The sequence below is a fragment of the Macrobrachium nipponense genome, chromosome 26 (assembly GCF_015104395.2).
Source record: "Macrobrachium nipponense isolate FS-2020 chromosome 26, ASM1510439v2, whole genome shotgun sequence".
NCBI classification, from domain to species: Eukaryota; Metazoa; Arthropoda; class Malacostraca; order Decapoda; family Palaemonidae; genus Macrobrachium; species Macrobrachium nipponense.
In genome coordinates, this window is record NC_087215.1 from 64696768 (window position 1) to 64719348 (window position 22581).

The 22581-nt window shown below is 41.3% G+C and overlaps 1 protein-coding gene across 9 annotated transcripts in view; it reads left to right on the forward strand.

Annotated features, from left to right (window-relative positions):
* Positions 1-22581, forward strand: part of LOC135200348 (sphingomyelin synthase-related protein 1-like) — a 101538-nt gene that overhangs the window by 20653 nt on the left and 58304 nt on the right. For 3 of the 9 annotated variants that reach the window (XM_064228929.1, XM_064228931.1, XM_064228932.1), the window contains exons 2-3: positions 89-135; positions 2207-2244. The exons of 1 other annotated variant lie outside the window; for it this stretch is intronic. The gene's annotated coding sequence lies outside the window, so the exon portion shown is untranslated. Of the gene's footprint in view, positions 1-88; positions 136-1586; positions 1740-2206; positions 2245-22581 lie in introns of those variants that run through there. 5 more of the 9 variants (XM_064228930.1, XM_064228934.1, XM_064228937.1 and 2 more) reach the window with 3 other exon arrangements.

The window sequence follows — 22581 nt, forward strand, 5'->3', positions numbered from 1 at the left end:
TAAAGTTTTTATTCCTCAAAATGTTTGGTTATTCATAGGAGAAGCTTGTAAAAAGTAAACTGGCTGATCCATTCCTCTCTTGTTGCAGGGGGTGCTGTGTTGCCTTGTTGCCCTTATTTAAGTGCAACACTGCAGGTCAGTGGGTCTCTCGTTTGTACTTACTACTTGTTCTCGTTTTGTCTTCACAGTAGTTCATCTGCACATTTTGATACCCTCGTCTTAGTGGGCAAGTGCCGGAAGCAAAGTAACCTGGTGTTCTTATGTCGGCTTCAGGTGAACTTGGTGTTCAAGTTGACTTGAGCACGGTGTATGATGTGACGGTTGCTCTGCATTGGTACGTGCGACACTAAGATTTCTATTTGTTGGTGAGTGAACTTATGACAAGTCTGTCTTTCTACAGCTGCCTTTAGCCTGAATGCACTTTCAACTGCCAGAAACTTTGTGCTTGCAAGCAAGCATTGCTTTGGATAACTGCTTAAAAAAAAAAGCTTTGGTTTTTTGTTACTGAAGTGATGCTTGTATGGCAGTGTACAATTTCTGCATAAACAGCAAATTGGGGTTCAGTCTAAGAGCAGGGAATAGAAGACATTCTTTTTCATCTTCTGTTAATGGGATGGTTTTTAGAATGAAATACACTAATTATAACATGATTAATCTTGTGGTTACTCCATCTTGTGTCAATTTTGAGACCGAAATGTCTGGGAGTACAGCGAAGACTTATACCTCTGGAAAGGTCTCGTCAGTTTTCCCAGATTTGAAGTTAATTAGACAGTTGGCACTCAGAATCAAACCTGTATGAGTTAAGTTTTAATATTTTCTTTTAATGAAACTCCCATTGTCAGGCACCTGATGTTGTAAAAAGGTACATTCACCAATGAAGTAGATAAGGGATGGCTGCTCAGGTAAGCCAACACCGTTTAAGTATTTTTTTTATTTTACTGTTTTGTTATGGCAGTACAAATGGGATCCTGCCCCTGCTGTGAGAGAGGTATGTTCAGTTGAGCCAGTTTACCCCAGTTTTTGTAGCTTGGTCAGTTATTGAGAAGTATGGATTGATCATTGTTTATTATGTTTTACTTTATACAGTATATTCTTCATATTTTTATTCATTTTAAAACTATCATCATGGAAAAGGAGTCTTAGTTTCAGGTTCGAGTTTTGTTTTTTGTTGGTGTGCATAGCATTGCAGAAGTAGCAGTGCTTGTGCATCTGTTTGATATGGTAATGATTGACCTCAGTAATTTCATGAAAATTAAACAATGAATTCAAAAGAAAGTTATGTAAAAATTCCTGTTAGACAAAGAATTCTACATCTGACACAGTAGTAGCTAATGGCTATTCTCTCAAAGACATGAAATTCTTTACAGCATAATTCAGTGTAATTTGATGTTGAATATCATTATTATTATTTTTGGCAGTTTCTTCTATCACAGGTGATGTATCATTTAATTTATATCATCATACAGGTCTCGTATACATGAGTGTAAGTTATTTCACAAGCTACGTAAGTTGAGACATGGAAAATGTTTAGAGTATTTATATTAATTTTATTCATGAAATTGTTGAGGTTTGTTTCAATCTTTGTTGTTGCACTTAAGACTTAAGTGCAAATGGAAAGTCCTCATCTGCTGCAGCAAATTTGAGTGAAGCTCTATTGGGGGCATGGATAACCTCTCGGCACAGGCTTGTACCAGTGGATCCACTGGCGTACTTCAAAACAAGTTAATCTGGAGCCCAAGGTAATACGACAACCACTCTTCAGTTTGTTGTACTGACTGTATTTTATTAAGTTTCAGATGAACACTAATTTAATTTAAAGTCTTAGGGTTAAGGAAAGTTGTAAGTTCTATATATATACTGCATATAAAATGCAAGATATAATTTGAATATGTTAATAGTTTTCTGTAGTTCATGCTATGACAGCCAAATTTTATTTGTAAACAATAACAAACCCAAGTATTTTACAATTGTATAATGTTGCCAGAAGTAAAATTCAGTTGGCATAATATCTGAATATTGATTAAGAGTAGGTTAATCATGAAAGGCAAACTACTAACTACCTCACTATGGATTCTTTTGTTATTTGAGAACAGTCTTGCAAGTGTTAGAGTAATTCCAACTGTTGACCTGTCATAGTCATGCAATCACCTGATAGTGCTTATCTCCTTAAGTCAAGTAAATTATTTTTAACTTTCTTTTTTACTAGGTGCACTCTAGTGATGGTCAGAATAGCTCAGGTTTACAGTACGTATTTTCCATGTTCAGCATAAGTTTAAAATTTTTTATTTTTTTATGTAACTTAACTCGAGAGCTAAAATTTGTAATAAGCGGTTTGTGCTAGTTTGTTTCTAGGGTAGGTGACTAAGACCCTGCCCACATTCAGGGAAAGAAAGGAACAACTTGGCAAAGGGCTAAATTTGTTTCTGCCAGCTGATGGTTGTACTATAGCTATTAGCAGCAGGTTATTTTGAAATTTGCTATAATTCCAATTATATATGTTCATCAGTTTGGTGAAATATTCTCATTCTGTTAGCTTTTGTGGCATAATTAGATAGGACTTACTTCCAAAGTGATTGATTGATTAAGTCTTTTTTTTTGACTGTTAGTTGACTACTTCTGAATAGCAGACAGTAGTTCAACGAGCATCAGGTATTGCAGTAAAGGTTGCAGTACAGTGAGTGCCTGTGTTCGCAGGGGTTGCGTACCGGAACCCCTCCCCTCCCCAGGAAATTGCTAAATCTGCAAATACTTAATACCCCTCTAAAACATTTATTTTATAGTTTAAAAAAAAACTAAAAATGCTTTTACTTGATTATTTTAGTAGTTTCATCATGAAAAGTGCCTTTAGTCGTGGAAATATTGAAATGCATTGATTTCTGCTTATCAGTGCCAAAATGTACTGATTACACTATTGGTGCTGAAATGTGTCAATTTCTGCTGATTGGCGCCCATACACACCTAACAGACGTACTTATACGTATCTGGTTATTGCCGCCGAAAATTGCAGCAATTTTCGGCTGATCAGTGATTTTCTCTTATCGTCATGCTATCAAAATGGAACCCCTGTCAATAACTGGGGACTGCCTGTATATGTCCCATAGAGAACCCCTCAAATAGGTGAGTCCGCGAATCGTGAGAACACTTAATATGGGGGTTTTACTGTACTCGTTTGACCAAAGAATTTTATCATTCTTATTTTATGCACAGTTTGTAGAGGCCAAGTATGTATATTCATCTGACTTGAGATGTAACGAATGTTCTGCTTTGGATGGTAAGAAGTGGAAGACATTGAGTGCACATTTATATAAAGTGGCTAGGGATAAGAAGAGGAAGGTGACTAGTAGACGAATTAATTAAGTCTTTAGCTAGCCAGGGATCTGCTTTTGGCATTGATAATGCTAATGTTGATGCTACTCTTAATGTGCCTGTTTTTTTCTGTGATTCCCGATCTTAATTCTCTAACTTTACGTGAAAGTCCTAATGGACAATAAAGGTGATTTGAGGCACTTGTTAGTGTCCAGTGCTAGGAAAGTGTAGGTGGAGTAGGTGGCTGCCTGGCTTACTGATTCTCCTAGGCAAAGGTCAATGACAGACTTTGTTAACCCTGGGAGAAGTCACACTGGTAACCTAAGGGAAGTCGGTGGGGTCTCCCTCCGGGTAGTTGCCCCCTCAGCTGAACCTATTGCTGATTCCCAGGTTGCAGCTAGACACTGTTGGAAAGGTGTATCTTTAGACGTTAACAGACTTTCATTGAGTTCTGATTATTCCAGTCCCAGGCGCCAACGGTGTTTTGTGGATGAATCGCGCCTTCGTAAGAGGCATGCAGTGGATGTGTTGTGTTCGTCTCCAGTTCCTGTTAAAACATTTAAGGAAGCCTTTGTCAGTCGTGCAGTCATTGGACAGTCCAATGCATTTTGTTTCTGGGGCCCCTTTGGCAGGGAGTCAAAGTTTGGCTCCTTAGCATTCTGAGAAGTCTTCTTCAGTTTCCTTTGGCCTCTGAACCTCCTGCAAGACCTAAGACACCTTTGTTTGTTCCACTTGTTCTTCCATATCTCGACTCCCAGTTTCTCACGAATGCTCTGAGGCTCCCGAGCACCCATTGCCGATTGTAAATTTTCGTGGTGTGTATTGCCCAGTGGAGCCCATGATTCAGCCGGTACCACTGTGCCTATTGGTGCCTGAGCACCCACGTTTTTCATGTGACCGTCCAGCGCAGTCTATTCTTCCAGTTGGTATTAAGGCTCCTTCGAATGTAGATCCTATTCTGTCTAAATTAGTTATTACACATTTTGAACCTTTTTAAGTAGATTCTGTCAGCTCCTCATCCACTTGACTTACCCTTGTCTCCTGTTTCGTCTGTTGAAGAGATTTTGTTCAGGATTCAAAACCTTCAGCTTGTGTGTCTCTGCTAAGGTATCTTCTGACTACCTTCCCAGTGTTTTTCTCACCATTAACCTTGTCACCCGCTTCAACTCTTCTGATGGAATCACAGGCTGATAGTTCATGCTTTGGGAGAAGCGCCCTTTCTGGGAGTATCTTCCTCATCCCAGGGTGACTTCTCCGCTTTTATCAACTCTTCACCATAGGTCTGCCTTTTCTACTGCGAAGGTTATGTTTAGCATGTCGGAGTTAGCCTACCTACTTGAAAACTTATTTGAAGCGTTTGAAGTCTTGAGTTTTTTGGACTGGTCTGTTGGCGCTCTGACGCACAAGATTAAGGAATGTCATGTGGTACCAGGTAATAGTACTAATGAGTGATTAGGAGTGATTTCATGTATCGATAAAGTCAGGGATGGGAGTCTTGAAGAAAAAGGGACTATGGTGATCCTACACCTGTAAGGGGAGTAACTCTCAGTAAACTTTTAGTAATTCTCTTTTGTTTCCACCTTTGGATCATCGCCATTTTTTCCCACAGGCTACAGTCCTGGGTATTTTGTCAGATCTTCAAAAGAAGAGCACTCAATACCTCTTATCCCAGTTGTCTAGACAGATGCAAGAAGTAGCTGCTCTTGCCCTAATTCTGTTTCTCCTCTGCAGATGTGTGCTCCCTTTGTGGTGGCAGACAGAGGTCCTTCTCAACATCTTGGGTTGGTGGCTGCTTCGTCTCTTGTGTGATTAAGAAGTCATCAGCAAGATCCTCATCCCATAAATAAGAACATTGTCCTCTGAACTCCTATGGGAGACAGGCTCCATTTCTTCTGGGAGAGATGGGAGGAAAGAGGGGGGGGAAACCTTGGAGAGCCTCCATTGGTCAGCACACCTATAGTATTGACAGCATACTCCACAGGCTCAAAGAAGTTTTGGCCCCTGTCAATAGGTTTTCTCCCTTTTCAGCAAGGGAGCAATAGAGCCAGTCAAAACAAAAACTTCCCAGGTTTATATAACTGTCTTTTTGTAGTACCAAAGGTGTTTACTAAGGTTCTTGCTACCCTAGAGAAATGGCTCCATTTGATGGGGATCAAGATCTCCCTCTATCTCGATGATTGGTTATTAGCTCAATCGAGAGAACAGTGTTTGGAGGCTATTTGAAAGACTGATTCTAGCCTAGGAGTTGGGCTTAATGATCAGTCTTCAAAAGTCACAGAAGAATCCCTTATAACAAATTATTTACATAGGAATGATGATAGCTGCTCAAAAATTTCATGTTTTTCCATCCCAATAAGAGTGAGTTCTTGTCTGAAGACTGTTAACAAGTTCATGTTGCTCAACAGTCAAGCGTCCCAGTGGCGTGGTCGGTATGGTGTTGGCGTGCTACCTAGGTGGCCGCTAGTTCGATTGTAGGGCATTCCATTGAGGAGTGAGGGATATGTATTTCTGGTGATAGAAGTTCACTCTTGACGTGGTTCAGAAGTCATGTATAGCCGTTGGTCCCATTGCTGAATAACCACAGGTTCCATGTAATATAAAAACACCATACAAACAAACGAGATAGTTCAGCAGAAGAGTGGATGAGTCTTCTTGGGAACTTGATCATCATTAGAACAGTTTGTTCTCCCAGGCAGACTTCACATGAGATTGCTCCACTTTTTCTTAGGGATAAGCTGGAACAGAAGGAAATTCCTGGACTCATTTGTGTTCCAAGTTACTCCAGAAATAAATTAGGACCTTCTCTGTTGGAGCTGTGAAGGAAGGCTTTCAGTAGGCAAGTCACTCCTTCATCAGTCCCAACCTAGACTTCTACTCCAGTGCAACTGATCTATGTTTGGGAGCTCTGATAGGAACAAAAGATTTTTGGGAGCATATATATTGTAGCGGGGGCCAACTCCATTTAGTAAGCACAAAAGTAAAAGTAAAAGCAGGGATTAATGCAAACCCATGTTGCAACTTGAGTTTCCTTTATTGAACTTCTTTTTAGTTGAAAGGCGTCCTGCTAGGTGGCACAGTGAGTGGTGAGGCACGATTTTCAAATGAGTATTAAAGTACAGCTCAGTATACTACACTTCTCCATGCCTCAAGATGATACAGTACTGCAAAAATCAGTTTATAATTCTTGAAACATTCCTAAGTAAAAAATCAACATACCATGTGAGTTTAAGACATACAAGTTAAAGATTAAGACGTTCCACTGGCTTACACACACAGCATGAACGCCTTAGCATAGGACTTTAATTACTAACAACAGCTCCCAAATCTTTGGTACTTGAATCACTCCCATTTCTTAAAAGCTCTATTACTGTTCACAACAACATTCTCAGTAACCTCATTTCCAGACTTGTACACAGTATCAGAACTTTGGCTACTGAGGTTTTCACAATTGTTACTAGAATTTTCATTTGTTACATCAGAAACGTGAGTATTACACTCAGGATCAATTTGTTTCAAAATTTGGTCATAATGTCTGTGTACAACCATCATTACAATGTGCATCTACTACTCCAGGAATATTTGGTGGTCCATATCTAGAATAGCTTTTGACATAAACATGATCATCCTTCTCATAGCTAGGCTTTTCCTTACAAACATTTAGTTTTATTTCCCTTATAATTTTTATCCCTGCATTTCTTGCTTCCTTATAACATGAATATCTACATTAGGTTCAAGTAAATCAAATTTGGTTTTCAACCTCCCTTTCATTAACAATTCCCATGGTGATACAGCAGTCGTAATCTGTGGGGTGATGCAATAATTAAACAAAAATCTATGCAATACTTCCTCTGCGTGGTAGGTACCATTGTAGTTTCAACCCATTTACAGAAAGTCTATGTAACACTAATTCAAGCGTTTTCATAAACTCCTCATTAGTAAGACCTGTTATGACTGTCATCAAGTTGCACTGCTGTATTGGGAATATCCTTCAAAACATTTTCCATTGACTTTTGAAATATCCCAACTGCACTATTCAGTCCATGTTGTAATCTAGTAAATGCATATAAACCCTTATGAGCGTTTATTACCATATACTTTTGAGACTCCTCACTCAGCTTCAAGTGATTATAACATGACGTAAGTCTAATTTACTATAAGAATGACCTCTAGCAAGTGTTGCAAAAATGTCCACAGGAACAGGTAATGGGTACTGATCTATATTACACACAGGATTCAAAGTTTCTTTGAAGTTTGCACAATTTCTTACACTTACCTTCAGATTTAACATTACAGTAGGGCTTGCCCATTCAGAAAAAGATATAGGTTTTATAACTAATTTTTTTCTTGTCTTTTCAATTCTTTTTCTACAAGGGGTTTTACTTTGTAAGTTGCAGTTCTAAATTGCTTATAAACATGCACAGCATCTTTGTCCACTTTTAATGACTTCAAAATCTTTCAAACACCGAAGTTTACCTTAAAAACATCTTATTACTTATTCAAAAGACTGTCAATACCAAAATCTGCATTATCAACATTATTGACATTATTATTGCTCTGATCAAAAATGTTTTTCTAATCAAATTTTATTTCATGCCACCAATTTCAACCCAACAGTGAAGCACAGTCACCTTTTATCACAACAACGGGCAGTGATTTATTCTGAGTTCCATATTTAACATAGATTATAATTATTATAATCCCTTAGCTGAAAATTGACAGAATACAGTTTTTCACTTGGTACACAAAATTTCTTAAAAACATTTTCAGCTACATGAGACAGCAGCGCCGCAATCCAGTTCATATTTTATTTTGTTATTAATTAATACATCAAAGTATTTATTTACATTCATACTCAAATAAAAAATTCCTTCTTGACACAAATGAAAAATTTCATACTCTTCACGAGAATTAGGCTTATCCCCTTGGCTGACAGTACGGTGGGCATCCGTATTCACTTTCTCCCGATTTGCGGACTCACGGATAGGCGGATTTCTCTTTGGACCATACCTATCCATTATTCGTGGGAAATTTGCCTATTTGCGATATTTTTCTATGAGAGATATCGCTAATTCCTGTTGTATTTTATGTTTCATCATAAAATGCACTTTTTGTGATAAAACTATTAAAAAAACCAGGCATAAAAATTTTTAGTTGGTTTTTCTTGAGTTTTACCTACAAAAATAGGCCATTTTCAGTGATTTTAGAGGGGTTCTAACTATTTGCGGATTCTAAAGATTCATGGGGGTGTATGGTATGCATCCTCCGCGAATACAGGGGGACCACTGTACTGCTACTAAAAATTTCATCACTAACTTTAGGCATAACAAAACCATGGCTACGCATAAAAATACATGCAGAATTCATTTCGTTTTGACTAGGCCTATATGTACTTTCGTAGAGAGAAGCGGCAGGTTATCATCTGTTGCATCGATTTTTACAGCAGAATTATATGGAATTTTAAAGGCTTTAAAGGAAGTTTTAATTTGGAATGAAAATAATTTTATTATATATTGTGACTCAAGAAGTGTTCTTCAGTCACTGGAATCTTTTAACCCTTTAAACCCTCAGATTTTAGATATATTGGAATGGCTGCTTTTACTAAAAAGAAGAGGGAAAGAAAAAGTTCTGTTGGGTTCCTTCCCATGTTGGGGTTGCTGGGAATGAGAAGGCTGACCAACAATCAAAGTCTGCGGTCAGCTCCCCAGAACCCACAAGATGCCTACTACCATATCGGGATTTGTATCCTCTAGTAGGTCAGAGAGTTAAATGTTGGCAGTCCCAGTGGGAGGGATATTTTGACTAATAAAAAAATGCGCAGTATCACATCATCAGTGTCTCCTTGGTCATATCCGAATATGCCAAGGAGACAAGAAACGATGTTGTGCAGATTGAGGATTGGACATAAAAGACTCACTCATAGGTTCTTGATGTCTCATGAAAATCCTCTGTTTTGCGAGAACTGTACTGTGCCCTTGACTGTGAAACATTTGCTGATTGAATGTCCCAGATTCGGGGATTTGAGGCATAGGTTCCTGTCTTGGGGTCGTAACAGAGTAGATAATTTTTATCCTAGCTACAATTCTTGGAAAGGATTGTAATATAGAGCAATTATATATCTATATGAGGGAGGCGGGCCTCCTCAACCAAATTTTTTCTATTTAATTTATTTCGGTGTCAATTACCCAGATGTTGTGGCGCCAGATATAATACACAATCAATCAATCAATCACCTATGCCAACTTCAACTGAATGCTGAAATTTTAAAACTACCATCTTTGCATCCAAGAGCAATATGCCCCCATCTATGACATTTCCTACATTGGGAACTCTTATACCTGCATCTATTAGCCGTGTCTACAGTCATTGCATCAGTAACATTTCATTTCACTGATATTTTTACCACTAGGTCGGTCTACTTACATCAAAGGTTTGTACATTCTTGGAATTATTACATGCATTTACAGCTTTAGAAACATTAATATTTCGTTACGCCGACCTCAGCGGATTTCCTGCAAAAACGTACATTATTGACATTTGTACACAAGTTACTGGTGTTTACATTGACTGAACAACTGCCACTAACATACAGGGATGCATTCTTTTTGTTCACTTTAGCCTCCTCAGCTATCTGCAAGGCCTTGGCAAATGACAAGGCTAAACCATCACTTTTTTTTTCAGGCAGTTTATATGCAATGCATGTTGAATGGGACACCAGCAATCAACTGATCTACAAGTATTTGATCCAAATCCGTACCAAATTCCCAAAAACGAGATGCATGTTTCAATTGAACTGAAAATGACTAGAGATTTGTCATCTTTCTGACAAAACTTGGTAGGTTCCACCCGTGGATTTTTACTACCACAATAATGTTTACGAAGTAAAGCTGTAACTTCATCAAAGGTTTTACTTATTGGCATAGCTGGCGGTACTAAATCCTTCAGTACTTGATACGGTTTTGGCTGCAAACCGCAAATAAAAAAATAATTTTCGTAGTCATCTGGTACAGACTTCACGGTGAAATAGCACTGAAGCCATTCAAAGTAGCTAGTCCACTCTTCCTCATCTTCCTTAAAAGTTGGTATAGGCAGTGCAGATGCCATCCTTGCACAGATTCATGCATTAAACTCGTCGCCACGAAATTTGTTGTGGCGTATCGGGGAAACTCCATTAAGAAAGTACAAAAGTAGAAGTAAAAGCAGCGATTAATGCAAACCCATGTTGCAACTTTAGTTCCATTTATTAAACTTCCTTTTAAGTTACAAGGGATCTTACTAGGTGGTGCTAGAGTGGTGAGGCAATTTTCAAATCTATTAAAGTACAGCTTAATATACTACAGCATGGTCACAGGAACAACAGTACTGGCATACAAATATCAAAGAGCTGAAGGTAGTGCATCTAGAGCTTAAGTTTTTGAGTCAGAAGTATGCAACATGAAAGTGGCAGTCCACTCAGACATCACAACTGCCCTGTCCTACATAAAGAAACGGGGGAACTTACTCGTTCTCCCTGCATGAGACAGCAGGCGATCTGCTGCTTTGGGCAAATCAAAACCCCACCGAACTGCTAACTCGCTTTATTCAAGGAAAGGCCAGTGTTCTAGTCGACGGATTGAGCAGCCAAAACCAAGTCTTACCCGCCGTGTGGACTTAGATTAGCAAGTCTGCCTGGATCTTTGGAAGTTGTTGGGAACTCCAATTCTTTCTCTTCACCACTTCCAGAAACAATTGGTTCCCGTTGTTGTGTTTTCCAGCCCCTCAGATCCTTCAGCACGGGCAACAGGTGCCATGCTACAGGACTGGTCAAGTCGTTCCTATGTGCCTTTCTGCCTCTCAACATGGTGAGGCAGGTTATACACAGTTCGAGCTCATTGCAATGTCTCGATGATTCTAGTCGCCCGATTTGGCCAGTAAAGAAGTTTTTGTACAAGTAACTTACCCAGCAGATATATACTTAGCTATAGACTCGGTCGTCCCGACAGAATTTCAAAACTCGCGGCACACGCGACAGGTAGGTCAGGTGATCCACCATTCCCGCCGCTGGGTGGCGGGGTCTGGAACTATTCCCGTTTTCTAAGCCATAATTTCTCTGTCGGTTGAACGAACAACACCTATTGTTCGTTCCTCCATCTTGGATTTCAACTCGTTTGCCGAGAATTTGGATTGGTTTTTTGGTGACGTATTCTGTTTTTTCTCTGGCTTGGCATACGCTTATTGTGGACTGTTTTTCGACTTTGGTTTTGACTACTCTTTCACGATGTCTGACGCTAAGGCTTCACCTATGTTTAGAGTTTGCAGTAGGGAAGATTGTAAGGTTAGGCTGCCTAGATCGGCATTAGATCCTCATAGTATTTGCGCTAAATGCAGGGAGAATGAATGTTCTTTTATTAACACCTGTGTTGAATGCGAGAACCTTACGGAGCTTGAATGGAAGGAATTATCATCATATGTTAGGAAGCTTGAGAGAGATAGTGAGAAAGGCTTCAGCTAGGTCATCTAGTAGATCTTGCTCCTTAGAACAAGAAATTAACTCTCCTTCTAACAATTTTCCCTTAGCCTCAGCTGCTTCTCCCTGTTCTGAATCCAAAGATTCTTTGTCAGAGAGGGAAAATGTAAAAGCTTCAATTAAGAAACTTCAAGCTCAGCTATGAGCTCTAAACCAAGGTAAGAGTGGTGATAGTGACTTGTGCAGTGTCCCCAGTGCAGTGGAGGGGGCGTCTGACCGGTTCCTCATTGCTCCTAGGCCTAGACCGCTTCCAAACTCCCAGGACCAGGGGAGAGGAATGTCGAAAGCCGCAGGGAGGATGCAGAACATCCCCAACGGTCAGGCGTCCCTTCGGCAGATCCTGTTGTTAAGTCCCAGGCTGCCTCGGATTGCCACAGAAAAGGCGTCCTAAAGGAGTGTTTTTCGGCCTCAGACTCTTCCTCTCCTAAACGAGGATGGAGTTTGGCCTCTCTTTCGCGCCCTTTGAAGAGAGCCTGGAAGGCGCCTAAAGGAGACGCGGCTGACTCCAGCCCAGAGCGTTTTCCCGAGGATTGGCCTTCGGACCTAAGAAGACTAGACAAGAGGAGCCTTCTCTTCAGGATCCTACGAAGAAGTTTTTGGTTAATCTGCAAGAGCAGTTAGCTTCTCTCGTAGGCTCTTTTGCTAAGGACTCTACAAGGAGGAAGGATGTCTCGCTCCCTGTTAAGAGTTCCGCTAAGCGCCCCGCTTCGTATAGGAGAGAACCCTCACGATCTCCAGGGCGTTTATCGCCTTCGTCGAGAGACTCGTCTGATAGGAGTTGTTCTCCTGAGAGAAGAGCCCTTTCGCCCTATAGGCTGTCTTCCCCGAAGCGCCCTCTGAGACGTCACGAATCGAGCAGAAGTCTCGATCGGTTTAGGTGCAAGGAACCGGAAAACCGATTTAGGTATCAGGAGCCCTTGGGTCTGCAGGACCAGGAGCCAGACAGGCGCAAAGAGGCAGCAAGACGCAAGAAAGGGCGTCAAGAGCCTCTTAGAACACAGGATTCAGGACGTCAGGATTCTGCTAGAAGGCAGGAATCAGGACGCTATGAGCCAGGACGCCAGGAGTCAGGGCGCCAGGAGTCAGGGCGCCAGGAGTCAGGGCGCCAGGAGTCAGGGCGCCAGGAGTCAGGGCGCCAGGAGTCAGGGCGCCAGGAGTTAGGACGCCAGAAGGCAGGACGCCAGGAGTACGTTAGGCGTCAAGTGTTAGGGCGCCAAGAGCCTGTTAAGCGTCAGGAATCAGGACGCGGGGATCTTTTCAAGCGCCCTGAATCAGGACGCCAGGAGCCTAGCAAGCGCCACGAACCTAGACAACAAGAGTCTAGTAGGCACAAGAGTGTTTCCGACAGGCAGGAGCCTCACTCTTCGTATAGAAGTGCTAATGTTCCGCGCTCCCCTTCTCGGGAAAGGAGTTCTTCTCCCGGGAAGAGCCAGATCACTCCAAAACGATCTCCTTCTGTGGATCAGTTGGACCAGGTATCGGAAGACGAAGAGCCAGTAGATGTAGCAGTTTCTGACTACAAGAGACTTTCTCTTTTGCTGCTAAAGGAGTTCGGAGACTCCCTTCATCCTGCGGACCCTCCTTCACCAGGATCGTTGATGTCCAGCACTAAAGCTCTCAAGTCGTCTTCCTTCGTCAAGATGCGCCCCGCTCTTTGTATGAAAAAGGCATTAAAGACTTTTTCAGAGTGGTTGACTTCCAGAAGGGAAGCGGGCAAGACAGTTTTTTCCTGCCCTCCTTCCAAGTTAACAGGCAAACCAGGAAGGTGGTACGAGACCAAAAACCAACCTATGGGGTTAGGTCTGCCTTCTTCCGCAGATGCGGATTTTGCTTCCTTAGTGGACTCTTCTAGGAGGAAGTCGTTGCTGTCTGCTAAGGCGACTTGGGGCATGTGTGAGCTAGACCACCTTCTAAAGGGCCTATTTAAAACCCTAGAAGTCTTCAACTTTATGGACTGGGCTTTGGAGCGTTAGCGAAGAGAGCTCAGGACACTGACTTTGTTTCCATGGAGGAACTTTCGAGCGTCCTGGCTTGCCTGGACAGAGCGGTCATGGACGGTTCGGTGGAAGTTGCCTCTCTTTTTGGAACGGGAGTATTAAAGAAGAGATCTGTCTTTAGCTCTTTCTTAGCAAGAGCAGTATCACCTTTGCAAAGGACATCTCTTCTTTTTGCACCGTTATCCCCGCACCTTTTTCCACAAGAGACTGTTAAGAGAGGTTTCTAAATCTCTTACGGAGAAGGCAACTCAGGATCTCCTCACGCACTCAGCCAAGAAGTTTAGGCCGGCAGTGCCTATAGAGAAAAAAAGAGAGACCCTCTTTTGTTCAGCCCTTTTGAGGTGCCTCCTCTTCTAGAGCCCCTCTTAGAGGTCGCAGACCAGAGAGAAGGAGTAGACCATCTAGAAGGTCCTTCGGGAAGTCTAGATGAGCAGGAAGTCCTCCAGACGAAAGTAGGCGCCAGGCTACTCCACTTTGCCAAAGTCTGGGCGCAGAAGGGAGCGGACTCCTGGTCCCTCTCTATCCTGAAAAAAGGATACTTGATCCCCTTCAGGGAAAATCCTCCCTTGACGACAACTCCAAGGGAGTTGACCGCAAGATACTCGGATCCGGTCCGAAAGCTTGCTATGTTGCAAGCAGTGGAAAAGATGATTTCCAAGGAAGCGGTAGAACTGGTTCAAGATCTCCAGTCTCCAGGATTCTACAATCGGCTATTCCTGGTACCGAAAGCATCGGGGGATGGAGACCGGTTCTAGACGTCAGTGCCCTGAATTTCTTTGTATTGAAGAAGAAATTTTCAATGGAGACGTCTTCCTCTGTTCTATCTGCTCTTCGTCCAGGGACTGGATGGTGTCCCTGGACCTTCAGGATGCGTATTTCCATGTGCCAATTCATCCGGCAGCAAGGAAGTATCTGAGGTTCATGTTCCAAGGGAAAGTGTTCCAGTTCCGAGCGATGTGCTTCGGACTTTCGACTGCCCCTCAAGTCTTTACGGACATCATGAAGAATGTAGCTTATTGGCTACATCTGGAAGGGATCAGGATCTCGTTATATCTGGACGATTGGCTAATAAGAGCCCAATCGGAGAAAAAATGTCTGGAGGACCTATTAGTTACTCTAAAGTTGACAAAGTCCTTAGGACTTTTAGTAAATCACGAGAAATCCATGCTGACTCCCCAGCAGAGTATTGTCTATCTGGGGATTCAGATGGATTCTCGGGATTTTCTAGCGTATCCTTGCGCAGAAAGGAGAGAACGCTGCTTAGAAAAGGTGTCAGTCTTCTTAAGGAAAGAACATTGTTCCGCGAGGGAATGGATGAGCTTACTGAGGACCCTCTCCTCGATGGAACAGTTCGTTTCCTTAGGAAGACTTCACCTACGACCCCTTCAATTTTATCTGAAGGAGAAGTGGGATTGGAAGTCCAACAATCTAGGAGATACATTTCCAATCTTGAAAGGGATCAAGGAGAATATCCGTTGGTGGTTAGATCCACAGAAACTAAGCAAGGGAATCTCCCTTCGCTTACAGAACCCTCGCCTAGCGTTGTTTGCAGACGCCTCAGATTCAGGGTGGGGAGAGCGACCCTAGGTTCGCAAGAAGTGTCAGGCACTTGGGAAGGAGAACAAGTGTCCTGGCACATAAACAAGAAAGAGCTAACAGCCATTCATCTAGCTTTGGTTCATTTCGAGGAACAGGTCTCAGGTCTGGGGATTCAGATTCACTCGGACAAACACAACAGCCCTCGCTTATATAAAGAAACAAGGGGGGTGGGACGCATTCCTTTTCCCTGTAGCGAATCAAGCAACAAAGGATCTGGCTGATTTGGGCAATCCAAGAAAGGTAACGAATCTCATCTATCACAAGGTTTGGGTTGGCAGGAGAGAAAACAAAAATGTCCGGGCAGATCTGTTAAGCAGAAAAGAACAAGTCCTACCCAACCCACGGAATGGACTCTCATCCTCAGATTTGCCAACAACTTTGGCATCTGTGGGGAAGGCCCAATATAGACCTGGTTCGCGACCAACAAGAATCACAGATTAGAAACCTATTGCTCCCCGATCTTCGGATCCTCAAGCAGTAGCAGTAGACAGCTTTCTGCTAGATTGGACGGGCTTGGACGCATACGCCTTCCCTCCTTTCAAGATAGTAGGAGAAGTATTGAGGAAGTTCGCTTGCTCGGAAGGAACAAGAATGACCCTCATCGCTCCCTTCTGGCCGGCTCTCGATTGGTTCACAGAGGTGCTGGAGTGGTTAGTGGATTTTCCAAGATCGCTTCCACTAAGGAACGATCTTCTCAAACAACCCCACTTCGACAGGTTTTCACAAAAACCCTGCGCCCGCTCTAAGTCTGACCGCCTTCAGACTGTCGAAGGACTTGTCAGAGCAAGGGGCTTTTCACGAGAAGTGGCGAAGGCTATTGCAAGAGCCAGAAGAGTCTCCACTTCTAAAGTATATCAGTCGAAGTGGGAGTTGTTTAGAAGATGGTGTAAGGGAAAGAAAATATCCTCCTCCAGTACTCTGTAACTGAAATCGCAGATTTTCTCCTATATTTGAGAAAAGACTGTAACCTGGCAGTTTCAACAGTGAAGGGTTACAGAAGTATGCTGGCCTCAGTTTTTTCGACATAGAGGAATAGATCTGACAAATAATAAAGATCTTCATGACCTTATAAGATCTTTTGAGACCACGAAAAGAACATGTAATCAAGAAGCCTAGCTGGAACTTGGATGTGGTCCTCAAGTTCCTAATGTCGGAAAAATTTGTACCGTCTCACGCAGCTTCGTTTAGAGACTTAACGAGAAAGTCATTATTCCTTTTTGCGTTAGCAACAGCCCAAGAGAATTAGCGAGTTGCAAGCTTTGGAAGGTAAAGTGGGGTTTAAGAAGGATTCAGCGATTTGCTCCTTTAAACCCATTTTTTCTAGCAAAAAATGAAAAATCCCTCAAAGCCCTTGGCCAAGAAGCTTTGAGATCAAAAGGACTATCTTCATTAACAGGGAGAGAAACTAGAAAAGGACTTTGTGTCAGTCAGGGCACTCAAGTTCTACCTGGAGAAGAAGAAGTTGCTGAAAGGTACAGAAGAAAGTCTTTGGTGCTCTGTAAGAGATCCGAAAAGAGCGATTTCTAAGAACGCCCTTACATACTTCATAAAAGATGTAATAAGGGAAGCTCACCTTAAGTGCGAAGAAGAGCATCTCAAGGTTCTCAGAGTGAGAGCTCATGAAGTGAGAGCCATAGCTACGTCTATGGCATTTCACAAAACATGGTCGCTTCAGGCTCTTATAGAGTCGACATTTTGGAGATGTAATTCGGTGTTCGCCTCGAATTACCTAAGAGACGTTAAAATTTCGTACGAAAAGTGCTTTGCTCTGGGAGCGTATGTTTCGGCGAATTCAGTGCTGGGAGAAGGGGCTGAGGCTAATCCTTCCTATTTAGTTTAAGGCTTAATTTACTGTTTATTGGTAGTTGTTTTATTGGTTAATTGTCAGAGGGAATAGGGACCCTCTTACAATTCATAGATTGTAACAATACTAACATGGTCAGGTGATCGGGATTGGCTTCAGTGCTCTTTGTGATTGTTTAATAACCTTAACTCTGTCATGTAAGAGGGCGAGTCTCCATTGATATGACAAAAGGTCAAGGCTCTACCATGTAAGTGGGTCAGCCCCCATTGGTACGATCCAGTATAGGCTCTGTCGCGTAAGCGGGCTAGCCCCCATTGACACGATCCAAAGAGTTATTCAACCATAGGTTCATTCCTCGTTGAAACTCTTGAGGCAAGCAGACTCATCGACAGTAGTCATGAAGTCTTCAGCCCAATAAGGTAGGAACTATGGATTATGTTATCCAAGAACATAGGTTGTTTTTTCCCTGTTTTTTAATGTATTTAGTTTAAGTATTATTTTGTTTTTAGCTGTCTCTTGCCCGCCACCAAGGGTGCCAATCAGCTAAGTATATATCTGCTGGGTAAGTTACTTGTACAAAAATGATATTGTTAAGATACAATAAAGTTTTGTACATACTTACCTGGCAGATATATACGATTAATGGCCCACCCAGCCTCCCCTCAGGAGACAGGTGGAAGAGAAATTATGGCTTAGAAAACGGGAATAGTTCCAGACCCCGCCACCCATCGGCGGGAATGGTGGATCACCTGACCTACCTGTCGCGTGTGCCGCGAGTTTTGAAATTCTGTCGGGACGACCGAGTCTATAGCTAAGTATATATCTGCCAGGTAAGTATGTACAAAACTTTATTGTATCTTAACAATATCATAGTTTCCAGATCTAGAGCTGTTCTCAAAAGACCTCATGTACTCAGACAACCACATTTCAAGAAGTTTCATTAGGGATTGCTTACTCTGGCCATAACAGGCTTCAAACTGTCAGAAAATTCTTAGAAAGAAGGGATTTTCAAGGTCGGCTTCACAAGCTATTGCCGAGTGTAGAATGCATCCTCTTACAGAATATACCAAGCAAAGTGGCCAATGTTTTGAGCCTGGTGTAAGATACATGTTTTCTCTTCTAGTAAGACATCTATAGCGTAGGTAGCAAACTTTCTGCTATACCTGAGAACCTCAGGTTGACCACAATCAAAAGCTACAGGGCCATGCTAGGCTCTTGCCATCAGACATATAGAGAGGTAGACTACCTCTAATCTGGATCTGTTGGATCCCATTAGTTCATTTGACACCACGAAACAGAAAGAGGTAGCACTAGTTCTATGGGGTTTGGACGTAGCTCTTAAGTGGGTGTCCGGCCCACGATTTGAGACTGTGCTCAGTCTCTAACCCTTAATGGATGGATCCCCTCATATGAGTAGTAATAACAGGTTGCGGGTGGTGGATGGATCCTCTCATGGTAAGCGGGTAGAAAGAGTTTCCATTACTTCTATAACCCTTAGATTCACCAATGGCAACTTTTAGACTGGCTAAAATCAAGAAGCAGGCAGCTCATGAGTTAGTTGTGATTTTGACTTTAGGGGACCAATTACTGCCTCTCTCTGTTGACGTCTTATTAGTATATAATATTTGCTCAGAAATATACCCTGGGGTTGCTGTTGTTTTAGTTCATATCTTTTATGATAGCATGTCAGATATAATTGTAATTTTGCAAAGAGAACTGCGAGGAAATATTAGAAAAAACATGTATTATAAAAAAAGTTGCGGCATCTTTAATCTCAGTAAATTTATGTAAATATTTTACAACAAATATATTCTGAATTTGTAAGTGATTTTAGTTCTTAGCTTCTTAAGGGTTTAGAGACTTGACTAGTAAGACCCTATTTTTAGAGGCCTTAGCAATGACCAAACAATTGAGTAAAAGAGTTAGATTCACCCAGGGTAATGCTGTCCGTTCCGTTTTTTTGGGGTTTCTGGCAAAAAGTGAGGCGCCTTCCAAGCTCTAGCCTCGCTCTGTTGTTATTAAACGTCTGACATATTGTAGGTCCAGGTGAAGAAGAGAGAGCTCTATGGATTGTGAGGCGTCTTGAAATATTATTTCCATAGAACAGGGATTGCATGGCCCTTCAAATGAGTTGTGGTCTTCAGTTAAAAGTCCCTCGAAGAATACTCGGGCATTCTTCCTCAGGGACCTTATCACAGAAGCTCACACTTTGATTGGAGATGATGGAAAGTTAAGGCTCATGAGATAGATCTGTGGCCATTTGGTGGCATTTAAGCAAAATTTGTCGCTTGCTTCTATTTTAGAGGCTACTTTCTGGGAATACAAATCAGTATTTGCGTTTCATTACCTAAAGGAAATTGAAACAATTGCTGTATGTTGGGTCCTATGTCGGTGGCTGGTGTGGTGTTGGGGAAAGTGGCATAGGAAGCAACCCTTCCTTTTTTTTCTCTTCACCTTAAAAATGCGGTGTCAAGTTTATGGGAATCATGAGGTACTATATACCAGGAGTGGCCCCCAAGTCTTTTATGGTTGGGTATTGGTTTTTATCTTTTGGTGGTACATATTGGTGATGCCAATTTTTCTTGGTTAATTGTATTTATGTATACTGTATCTAGGGCGGGGGCAACTTATTTGTAACTGCCAGCAATCAGAATTGACCTTTGCTACAGAGAACGCACTAAATAGTAGTAACCCTCAGCTATACCTCCACGCCACCATATGGTAAGATGAGTGATAACCAGAGGCAGTATCTTCCTGCAACGACACACTTATCGGGTAAGGAAACAACAAATATTATCAGTGTTGGCATACTTTCTAGTAGCAAATTCATTACCAAACTTAATGGTTTGGGGTATATATGTCTGTATCCCACCTCCTATAAATGTGGGAATCAGCAATGAAATCACTACTGGGTAAGTTACTTATATAAAAATGTCATTTTTATATAAGGTTTTGTACAGACTTATCCAGTAATTACATAATCGGAGTCCACCTTCTTTCCCCTCACATGGACACAAGGGCATATACAGATTGAGCTCTTTGCCAAGTTGTTCCTCTCTCTCCCCAAAAACTAGCGTGACCCAAGAATTTCAAGGTTTTTAGCTGCCGAGTGAGTGAAACTAAACAATATAATTACTTGGTAAGTATATATAAAAATTTATTTTAGTATAAAAATGTCATTTTTATATAAACCCACTTATCACAAGAAAGCCTCCATTGCAGTCTGCGGTGATCCCCAGGCTCTGGTTTTTGCTCACAAAGAAGGGGAATACTCTTGTGAAGCTAGTACAGTATATTACCCTAACCCTTTGATATTTGTCCACCAAACACCGTTTTTTTGCAGACTGGACCTGTAGGCATAAGGTAGGTGAGATTGGGAGGTGGGAACTTTATAAGAGTTGTGACTTTGAAAGTAGATACAGTAGACCCCCATATTTATAGGGGATAAGTACCAGATCCCATCCCCCCCCCGCACGCTTCAAACAGCTGAAATCTGCTACTACAGGCAGTCCCCGGCTTACAACATTCTGAGGTTACGACACTTCTCAATTATATTCATCAGAAATTATTTCCAGGGTTACGACGCCTACAATGCTCATCTGGCAGATGAAATATGACACCAAAAATGCAAAATAATCAATATTTGAAGGTTTTTTGATGAAAAATGCCATAAGAATGCAGTTTACATAGTTTTCAATGCACCCAAAGCATTAAAAGTAAGGTTTTCTTAGGATTTTTGATGATGTTCCGGCTTACAACAATTTTCGGGTTACGACGCGTCTCAAGAGCGGAACCCCCGTCGTAACCTGGGGACTGCCTGTCCTTGAAACCACTATTAAAAACACTTAAAACTGCTTATTTTGCCAGTTAAATAAAGAAAAGAAAGAAAAACTAAAAATGTTTATACCTGAGTATTCTAATAGTTTTATCACAAAATAATATTTTGAGATGGATTTCGGGAGTAACAAGGGAAGGTAGGATTAGAAATGAGCATATAAGAGAATCGACAAAGGTAGTTGTAATATAAAAGAAAATACAGGAGGGAAGGCTTTGCTGGTATGGACACCTGTTACAAAGAGAGGAACATCATGTTGGAAGACATACAATGGAAATGGCAGTGTGGGGTAGAAAAAAGAAGGGAAGACCAAGAAAGAGATGGCGTGATTGTATAGGGGAAGATATGTAATGGAAAGGTATTAACGAGAACGATGCACAGGTCAGAAACCGATGGAGACAACTCATTCTTAACGGCTAACCCATATAAAAATAAGTTAAAGCTGGGAAGAAGGTGATGATAATAAAAAGTGCATTTAGTCACGAAAATGAGATGAAAGTGCAGTCATCTGTGAATATTTCATTGTGAAAAATAATGCAAATAGGTGAATATTCTGCGAATAATTGGAATATATATGGCACATAGAAAAATCTGAAAATTGTGAGTCCGCGAATAGTGGTGGTCGACTGTAGTGTTATTTAATAACTTACCTTGTTCTTATTCCCATTAGTCATATAAATGTCTATTAACTGGGAGGTTGTCACTTAGTGTTGGCAGCTAGTATGCCAAAGATTAAGGCTTTGAGGATGTGTTAGTGAGGGAGAACTTCCATTGCTGAAGAATGACACTTTTATGAAGATCTTGCAGATTTAATGTATAAGTAATCTATTGTTAATTATATATGGCACAAAACTATGTAACAAAATAAGATACAAAATTTTTGAGGTCAGGAAGAGAACGAAGAAATAATTGCATCATCATTAGCTCAGGGTGTTACATTGCAGTTAACAGCAGCCAAGCATTATTACCAGCACTAGACTTAAGGCCACTGCTTTCCACCATCACAAGTTCAACAAGTACTGTATATGCTGGTGTATAAGGCAACTCGGTATACAAGATAACTCCCAATTTTTCATATAAAAATGTAGGTTTAAAGGTATGTTTGCCGTATAGAACCCCCAATTTAGTAAATGAAATCACTCAAATAGCTGATGTAAGTTAGTTGGTACATAAATAATAATAATTATTGGAATTATCATACAAAAAATGTGTAAAGTCAGTATCTTCAAGTTTTTAAAATGTTTGCAAAGGTTAATAATTACGAAAAATACTATCGTATTCCCTTAGGAAAAGTATATGGTAAACATCATGACGAATTCTCAACTCCTGTGACATCAGTGTTGGTAGAGTAATAGTACCCGGAGAGAGTAGATCCCCATGAATAATGGGTATATATGGTCCATAGAATGTATCTGAATCAAGTTCCACTCAGCAACTAAAGACTGATGATATTGGTAAAACTAAAGCAGAAGCTACAGGTTATAGCCAAGGCTGAATAAAATTAAATACGGAGCAGGCAAAAGTGATTTCTGGAACT